General features: G+C 34.1%; 1 pseudogene; it reads right to left on the bottom strand.

Annotated features, from left to right (window-relative positions):
* Positions 1-565: 565 nt before the first annotated feature.
* Positions 566-10,296, bottom strand: part of LOC111146789 — an 18,088-nt pseudogene continuing 8,357 nt past the window's right edge.

The following is a 10,296-nucleotide window of genomic DNA, read 5'->3' as shown; positions in this document are numbered from 1 at the left end:
GTTTGTTCTGTCAAGGCATTAATTCATTAGTCCAAGGAGATCGTTTAATTGATTAAATGGAAGAAAATTGATGGGCAGGAGAGTTGAAGATGTAATTTGGAAAAAGAGGAGCTACAGGCCATGCTGAGAGCTGGAGGCAAGGGTGTGATGGTGGAATGACCGTCTGTTTAGTGAACCATAAGTGTCAAGCAAACGGAATGAACCTTAAAATCACAACAGGATAGGATGGTTCAAGACATTGAACCCTCGAAGATAGGAAATGGGAGAGTAGCTCCTGTGGCTACTCAAAGGCACCAGAACCAGGTAGGCATGTGTGGTATTAGTAAAAAGAATTGTCTGTTGTCCTGTGTTCCTGGCACCGAGCTCCTAAAATCTCCTGAGTGATAGGACTGTCTTTATTATGCTAATGACGTGACTCATGCTGGGCCCCTAAATAGCTTCAGGATGCAGGCTGGTCACCAGAAGAACCAATCATGTGATTAGAAGGTTGTAACTTTGGGTCAACCTGACCTCGGCGAGGAGAGAATAGCTGGAGATTGTGTTCAGTCGTGTCGCCAGTATTTAATCAGTCATGCTTGTGTAAAGAAACCCCAATAAAAGCTGTAGATACTGAATCCCAGTGGAGTTTCTTGGTTGGTGAACACTGTACATGTGCCGGGAGGATGCCATGCCCGGACTCCATGAGGGATAGCAAGGCAGCTCTGCATGTCCTTCTAGACCTTGCTCCATGAATCTCATTTGTCTGGTTCTCGTATGTGTATCCTTTATAATAAAATGGTAATCGTAAGTCTAGCACTTTCCTAAATTCTGTGAGTTGTTCTAGCGATTTATTAAAGAGGAAGGGGATAATGGGGACCTCCTGAATTGGTAGCCAGTTGATCAGAAGTGCAGAGGCCTGGGGGACCTTCTGAGACTTGCGGCTGGCCTCTGAAGTGAGAGCAGTCTTGTGGAAAACTGAGTCCTTAAACTGTGAAGTCTGACGCTAATGTGGTGTCGTAAATGCATTGCAATACAGCCAATTGGTGTTAGACCATTTGAGGTGGAAACAGAATAGAGTACCACCGAATAATTTCCTTCGGTTAAAGTGGGTGGAAAGTTTCAGCCTCCTTGGGTATAGGAAGCAGGAACTGAGAAATATATTCTTGGTAAAAGTAGGAAAAATAAAGAAAAGAGAAGTATAAATCTTTCTTTTTTTATGGTTTCTTTTAAAAAAATCATTAAAGTCTACTTCATTTCCTTAAGTTGTCACATTACTTTCAAATTCAGAAATATGTAATATGACCTTTATTTTTGTGGTTTTGCTTCTCTGATTGTTTCAGCCTTTTAATGATGAGTAATACAACTTTCTAATAGTGTAAAGCTTTTTAAAAATTTTTTTTAATTTAAAAAAATTTTTTTAAATTAAGGATGTGTTCTAAGTATAACAGAACAGTTCATAATTAACTTGATTTCCCCAGGTATTTTGATGCTTAAAAGGAAGGAGGAAAGGAGAGATGCAGAAGATGTATATTCAAAATTCCTATCGAGATACTGACAGCAGCCTCAATCACTGGAGGCATTTCACTTCTTTTCACACCTGCAGATATATAAAGCAGTAGTTCCCTAGCTAATTGAAATAAAATAATACTGAAATTGCCAGAAGTGAAATGTTCAGATTGCATGCTTTGCTGCTTAAAACATATCAGTAACATTTGATTTTTTTTTTTCTACTTTATTTTTATTTCTATGGTAAAGAGAATGTCAGCTATCACTGATACAAGAAGAATGGGAGATTAACATAAAACCCAGTCTCTTTGCTTCAGTCTCACCTCATAAAAATGTGTGGAAATTGAAGAACATTTTATATGCATTCCTGTCATTATTATAAAAATCTTAAAAAACACTTTAAAAAGCATCTTTCTTGATTCTTGGGAATATGCATCTCTATTGTTTGTGAAAATGACTTGAAACAGATCTAAGTTGTTTTTCAGACTAGATCAGGACTTGTAAATAACCTCTATTCTATTGCTGGAATTTTTCATTTGTATCAAATTCTTCCCTAGACAATGCTACCATGACTTTGTAGTTCACTATATATTTATCAGAACTGCTGCGCATTACAAGAAAAGTTCACTAGGTTGAGTTTTGCAAAGAACCTGGGTGAGAAATACCAGCAAACTTAAAATTGATGCTAGTAGCTTTAATAAAATGTGAAATATAAAAAACGTATAAAAGAGTATAAACCATGTTTTAGAATCAGTTGCTGCTTTACACCTGATTAAATTATAATGTTAGGTTTGTAAATGATCATTTTTCTGATTATCAAATTTATTTTATATTTTTATTCAGCATTCTTCTCCAAATGAGAGACTTCTCTTTAAGTTTTCTCTTTTCCTTTTTAGGTGAATTCACATATTTAAAAAAACATTTGATGTATTGTAATATATTACTACCATTATTGTGCTCAAATTTTCATCAGTGTGTCTCAATTCTGCTAATAGCTTTATTGAGATATAATTGACATATAGTTCATTGTACTTTTAAAATTGAATATTATTGACATACAGTATCCTATTTTAGGTGTACATTATAGTGATTCAGTATTGTTATACATTATGAGAGGATCCTAACGATAATTCTGGTTGCCATCTGTTACCATACAGAATTATTACAGTATTATTGACTATATTCCCTATGCTATACATTACCTCCCCATGACTTACTTATTTTATAATTGGAAGGTTGTACCTCTTAATCCCCTTCACCTATTTTTCCCATTTCCCCAACCCCTTTCACCTCTGGTGACCATTAGTTTCTTATATCTGTTAGTGTGTTTTTGTCTTGTTTGTTCATTTGTTGTTTTTTAGATTTCACATATAAGTGAAGTCATGTGGTAGTCATCTTTCTCTGACTTATTTCAATTACCATAATACCCTCTAGGTCTATCCATGTTGTTGGAAATGGCAAGATTTCATTCTTTTTATGGCTAAGTAATATGCCTTAGGCTTCGCATCTTGGCTACTGCAAATAATGCTGCAGTGATCATAAGGGTGCATATGTGTCTTCACTTCACTTCACTTCAAAAATTAGTGTTTTAGGGGCGCCTGGGTGGCTCAGTGGGTTAAAGCCTCTGCCTTCAGCTCAGGTCATGATCCTGGGGTCCTGGGATCGAGCCCCGCATTGGGCTCTCTGCTCATCGGGGAGCCTGCTTCCTCCTCTCTCTCTCTCTGCTTGCTTCTCTGCCTGCTTGTGATCTCTGTCTGTCAAATAAATAAAAAAAATCTTTAAAAAAAAAATCAGTGCTTTAATTTTCTTCAGGTATTTATCCAGAAGTGGAATTTCTGTATTGTACACTAGTTCTATTTTTAATTTTTTGAGGAATCCCCATACTGTTTTCATAGTGGCTGTACCAATTTATGTTCCTACCAACAACGTTCGCTTTATTCCACATACTCACCAACACTTGTTATTATTATTATTTTTTTGTCTTTTTGATAATAGCCAATCTGACAGGTATGGAGTGATGTCTTTTTGTGGTTTTTATTTGCATTTCCCTGATGATTCATGACGTTGATTCTTTCATGTGCCTGTTTGCCCTTTCTGTATCTTCTTTGGAAAAATGTCTATTCAAGTCCTGTGGCCATTCTTTTTAAATTCTACTTTGAATTCTTTAAAAAAATTTTTTTATTCTTAAATTCCACTATGGTTAATGTGCAGTGTTACATTAGTTTCAGTTCTACAACACAGTGATTCAAGAATTTTATACATTACTCAGTGCTCATCATGGTAAGTGTATTATTCTTAATACCTTTCACCCAGCTCACCCAAGTGCCCACCCACCTTGCCTCTGGTAACCACCAGTTTGTTCTCTATATTTAAGACTTTTTTTTTTGTCTTTTTTTCCTTTGTTTGTTTCTTAAATTCCACATGTGAATGAAATCATATGGTATTTGTCTTTCTCTGACTGACTTATTTCCCTTAGCATTATAATTTCTAGCTCTGTGTTGTTGCATACGGCAAGATTTTATTCCTTTTTAATGGCTGAATAATGTATATTAATATATATTTATATTATATATTAACTATGTTATTATTATAATTTATATATTATTATAATTATTATATATTAATAAAGTCATCTATAGATGGACACCTGATTGCTTCCATAATTTTACTATTGTAAATAATGCTGCTATAAACATAGAGGTGCATATATCTTTTTGAATAAGTGTCATTTTCTTTTCTTTTCTTTTTTTGTGTTTTCATTTTCTTTGGGTAAATACACAGTAGTGGAATTACTGGATCATATGGTAGTTCTATTTTTAATTTTTTTGAGGAACCTCCATATTGTCCTCCATATTGTTTTCTGCCATGGCTGAACCAGTTTGCATTTCCACCAAAAGTGCATGAGGGTTCCCTTTTCCCCTATTCAAGTCCTCTGCCCATTTTTAATCAGATTAGTTGCTTTTTGGTGTTGAGTTGTGTAAGTTCTTTATATATTTTGGTTATTAACCCCTTATTGGATAGGTCATTTGCAAATATCTTATCGCATTCCATATGTTCTCTTTTGCTGATAGTTTCCTTTCTTGTGCAAAAGCTCTTTATTTTGGTACACCAATATTTTTCCCAATAGTTTAATTTTACTTTTCTTTCCCTTGACCTAGGAGACACATCGAGAAAACTGTTACTATGTGTGGCTGATGTTAGAGAAATTACTGGGTATGTTCTCCTCTAGGATTTTTATGGTTTCATGTCTCATGTTTAAGTTTTAACACATTCTTAGTTTATTCTTGTGCATGGTGTTAGAAAGTAGTCTGGTTCTATTCTTTTATGTGTAGTTGTCCAGTTTTCCCAGCACCATTTATTGAAAAGACATTTCTCCTTTGTATATTTTCCCTTTCTATATTCTACCTCCTTTGTCATAGGTTAATTGACCATATAATTGTGGTTTTATTTTTGGGATGCCTGTTCTGTTACACTGATCCATGTGTCTATTTTTGTGGCAGTACCATAGTGTTTTGATACTACAGCTTTGTAGTATATCTTGAATCCAGAATTGTGATACCTCCAGTTTTGTTTTTATTTTTCAAGATTGCTTTGGCTATTCAAAATCTTCTGTGGTTCCATATACATTTTAGTATCATTTGTTCTAGTTCTGTGAAAAATGCTGTTGGGATTTTGATAGGGATTGGATTGAATCTGTGGATTGCTTTGGGTAATAAGGACACTTTACAGTATTAATTCTTCTAATCCATGAGCATGGAATATTTTTCAATTTGTGTCATCTTCAATTTCTTTTATGAGTGTTTTATAGTTTTCACAGTACAGGTCTTTTACCTTTTTGGTTAAGTTTATTCCTTGACATTTTGTTTTTTTGGTGCAATTATAAATTGTATTATTTTCTAAATTTATCTTTCTGTGACTTTGTTGTTAGTGTATACAAATGCTACTGACTTCTGGGTATTAATTTTGTATACTGACTTCATTTATTACTTCTAGTAGTTTTTTGGTGGAGTCTTAGGATTTTTCTATGTATAGTACTACAGCATTTACAGATAGTGACAATTTAACTTCTTCTTTACCAATGTGGGTGCCTCTTTCTTTCTTTTTCTTTTCTGATTGCTGTGGCTAGGACTTCCAGTGTTATGTTGAATAAAAAGGCAAGAGTGAATGTCCTTGTCTTGTTTTTGACCCTAGAGGGAAAGATCTTAGTTTTTCACTAAGAAAAAGTGTATGATGTTAGCTGTGCGTTTTTGAGATAAGGCCTTTATTATATTGGGGTATGTTCCTTCTAATTCCACCTTGAGAGTTTCTACAATAAATGGATGTTAAATCTTGTCGAATGCTTTTTCTGTATCTAGTGAAATGATTAAATGTTTTTATGCTTTGTTTTGTTGAAGTGGTATATGATATTGATTGATTTGTGAATATTGAACAATCCTTGTATCCTGGGAGTAAATTCCACCTGATAATGGTGAATGATCTTTTTAATTCTTTGAATCCATGAGTATGGGATATCGTCCCATTTATTTGTGCTTTTTCCCCAATTTTGTTTGTTAGTATCTTATACTTTTCAGTGTGCAGGTCTTTATTTAACTCCTTGATTAATGATTGCTTGGTAGGTATTTTATTCTTTTACATGTAATTGTGAATGGGATTGTTTTCTTACTTTCTTTTTTTCTGATAGTTTCTTTTCTGTGTATAGAAAAGCAACATAGTTTGTGTATTGATTTTATATCCTGAACTTCATTGCATTTATTTATTCTGTTTCTTGGTAGAGTCTTTAGAAATTTCTATATATAAAATCACATCATCAACAAATAGTGACAACTTTACTTCTTCCTTTCCAATTTGGATGCCTTGTGTTTCTTTTTCTTGTCTACTTGCTGTGGTTAGGACTTCCAGTCCTTTGTTGAATAAAAGTAGCAAAAGTGGTCATTTCTCTCTTGTTTCTGATTTTAGAGGGAAAGTTATAGCTTTTTCACCATTGAGTATGATGTTAGTTGTGGGCTTGTCATATTGGTTTTTATTATATTGAGAGTTTTTATCATAAATGGATGTTGAGTTTTACCAAATGCTTTTTCTGCATCTGTTAAGATAATCATATGGTTTTTATCCTTTATTTTGTTAATGTGATATATCATGTTGTTTGATATGTATATGTTGAACCAACCTTACATCCCTGGAATAATCCCACTTAATTGTGGTGTATGATCCTTTTAATTTATTTTTGAATTCAGTTTGCTAGTATTTTATTGAACATTTTTGCACTTGTGCTCATCAGAAATATTGGCCTGTAATTTTCTTTTCTTGTGGTGTCCTTGTTGATTCTGGTATCAGGATAATTATTGTTAGCCTTGTAAAATGAGTTTGAAAACTTTTCCTTGTCTTTAGCTTTTTAGAAGATTTTAAGAGGGATTTCTATTAATTCTTTTTGAGTGATTAGGAGAATTCATCAGTGAAGTTGTCTGGTTGTGGACTTTTATTTTTTGGGAAGTTTTTGATTACCAATTCAATCTCCTTACACATAATTGGTATATTCAAATTTTCTATTTTTTTTATGGCTCAATCTTGGAAGGTTGTATGTTTTTAGGGATTTATTTCTTCTAGGTTGTCCAAATATGGTGAGTATAACTGTTTATAGTAGTGGTTTATGATCCTTTATATTTCTATTAAATCAGTTGCAACATTTCCTTTTTCATTTCTAATTTTATGTATTTGAGTCCTCTTTTTTTTTTTTTTTTTTTAAGATTTTGTTTATTAGAGAGGGAGAAAGAGAGAGAGTGTGTGTGGGGAGGAGCAGAGGGAGAGGGATAAGCAGACTCTTTGCTGAGCGTGGAGCCTGAGGCAGGGCTCAATCTCAAGGCCCTAATGACCTGAACCATAAACCAAGAGACAGATGCTCAACCAACTGAGCCACCCAGGTATCCCTTCATCCCCCCAGCCCACACCCCTTTTATCCCTTCTTCATAGGTCTATCTAAAGTTCTGCCAGTTGTGTTTATCTTTCAGGGAACCAGCTGTTGGTTTCATTGATTCTTTCTCTTGTCTTTTTAGTCTGTATTTAATTTACTTCTCCTTTGATCTTTGTTTTTTCCTTCCTTCTAATAACTTTGGCCTTTTTACTTTTTCTAGTTCCTTGGGGTGTACAATTAGAGTATTTGAGATTTTTTTCTTTTTTCTTGAGGTAGATCTGTATTTCTCTGAACGTCTCTCTTGGAACTGTTTTTCCTATATCCCATAAATTTTGGTATGTTGTGTTTGTTTCCATTTTTGCTTTTCTCAAGATATTTTTTTTGATTTTTCCTTTCATTTATTCACTGTTTGTAGCATGTTGATCAAATCTCCACATATTTGTGATTTTTCCAGTGTTTTTCTTAAAGTTAGCTTCTAGTTTTATCCCATCATTTTGGGAAAAGTTGTTGATATGATTTCAGTTTTCATAAAGTTATTAAGTCTTGTTTTGTGACCTAATGTATGATCTCTTTTGGGACTCTTCCATTTGCACTTGAGAATAATGTGTATTCTGCTTTTAGATGGAATGTTCTGTATATATCTATGATGTACATCTGGTCTAATGTGATGTTTAAGACTGATGTTTCCTTATTGATTTTCTGTCTGAATGATCTACCCATTGAAGTAATTGGGGTATAAAGGTTCCAACTATTGTTATACAACCATCTATCTCTCCCTTTAAGTCTGTTAATGTTTGCCTTATGTATTTTGCTGATACTATTTTTGGTGTGTAAATATTCATAAATTTTTTATCCTCTTATTGGATTGACCCCTTTAATTACGTAATGCTCTTTTGGTCTTTTATTACAGATTTTGTTTTAAAGTCTATTTTATCTGATATATATTTAATTATATGCACTTTCTTTTTGTTTCCATTTTCATGGAATATGTTTTTTACATCCCTTCATTTTTGTTGTTTGAGTCCTTACATCTGAAGCAAGTCTTTTGTAGATAGCAGATAGAAGGGTCTTCTTTTTTTAATACACATACCCTGTGTCTTTTTGTTGGGTTATTTAGTTCATTTACATTTAAAGTAATATTGAGGCGTGCCTGGGTGACTCAGTTAGTTAAGTGTCATTTTGGCTCAGGTCATGATCTCAGGGTTGTGAGATTGATCCCTGCATTGGGTTCTGTGTTTAACAGGGAGTCTGCTTGAGATTCTTTCCCTCTCCTTGTCTGCCACCCTCTCTGTGTGTGCATGTGTTCTCACTCTCTCTCAAATAAATAAATAAATCTTTAAAAAAGTGACATTGATAGACATACTTATTGCTATTTTATTAATCTTTTTTCAGGTGTCTTGTCATTCATCTCTGTGCCTTCTTCTCTTGCTCTCTTCCTTTGTGGTTTGATGACTTTCTTTAGTGTTATGCTTAGATACCCTTTCATATTTTTTAATGTATCTTTTTTTTTAAGATTTTATTTATTTGGGAGAGAGAGTGAGTGATAGAGAAAGCAGGAGTTAGGGGGTGGGGAGAGGGGCAGAGTGAGAGGCAGACTCCCTACCAAGCAGAGAGCCCAACATGGGGCTTGATCCCAGGACCGGGGATCATGACCTGAACTCTTTATTAGGTGAATTACTTATCCATATTTCAGATGCTTAACTGACTGAGCCACCTAGGTGCCCCATTTTTTGTGTATCTAATTTAAGTTTTTGCTTTTGGTTATGATAATTCTTTCATGTAGCAAACTCTATAACAGTCTGTTCTATGTTGATAACAACTTGAGTTGAAAACATTCTAAAACTCTACATTTTTATTCCCTTATTTTATGCTTTTGATGTCACATTTTACATATTTGTGTATCTTTTAACTAATTATTATAGTTGTATTTTTACTAATTTTGTCTTTAACCTTCTAAATAACTTTATATGTCATTAAGCTACTACCTTTACTATGTATTTACTTTTTACCAGTGTGATTTATATTTTCACAAAACCTATTTTCATTTTAAAGAAGTTCCTTACAGATCTTAGATATCAACCCTTTGTCTGCAGTGTCATTTGCAAGTATTTTCTCCCATTCTGTGGGTTGCTTCTGTTTTGTTGACTGTTTCGTTTGCCGTCCAGAAATTTTGATCTTGATGAAGTCCCAAAAGTTCATTTTCGTTTTTGTTTCCTTTGCCTTTGGAGACATATCTTGAAAGATGTTGCTGTGGCCGATGTCAAAGAGGTTACTGCCTATGTTCTCCTCTAGGATTTTGATAGATTCCTGCCTCACCTTGAGGTCTTTTATCCATTTTGTGTTTATCTTTGTGTATGGTATAAGAGAATGGTCGAGTTTCATTCTTCTACACATAGCTGTCCAGTTTCCCCAGTACCATTCATTGAAGAGACTGTCTTTTTTCCACTGTATAAACAGACAAAGGGCTGATATTCAAGATCTATAAAGAACTCCTCAAATTCAACACACACAAAACAGATAATCACATCAAAAAATGGACAGAAGACATGAACAGACACTTCTCCAAAGAAGACATACAAATGGCTAACAGACGCATGAAAAAATGTTCATCATCGTTAGTCATCAGAGAGATTCAAATCAAAACCACATTGAGATACCACCTTCCACCAGTTAGAATGGCCAAAATTAACAAGACAGTAAACAAGTATTGGAGAAGATGTGGAGAAAAGGGAACCTTCTTACACTGTTGGTGGGAATGCAAGTTGGTACAGCCACTTTGGAAAACAGTGTGGAGATACCTTAAGAAGTTAAAAATAGAGCTACCCTATGACTCTGCAATTGCACTACTGGGTATTTACCCCAAAGATACAGATGTAGTGAAAAGAAGGGCCATCTGTACCCAC

This window comes from Enhydra lutris, unplaced genomic scaffold (genome assembly GCF_002288905.1).
Source record: "Enhydra lutris kenyoni isolate GAN:26980312 unplaced genomic scaffold, ASM228890v2 scaffoldscaffold2, whole genome shotgun sequence".
Classification (NCBI taxonomy): Eukaryota; Metazoa; Chordata; class Mammalia; order Carnivora; family Mustelidae; genus Enhydra; species Enhydra lutris.
Note: the sequence above shows the minus strand (reverse complement) of the source record. Positions and strands in the feature narration are given on the sequence as shown.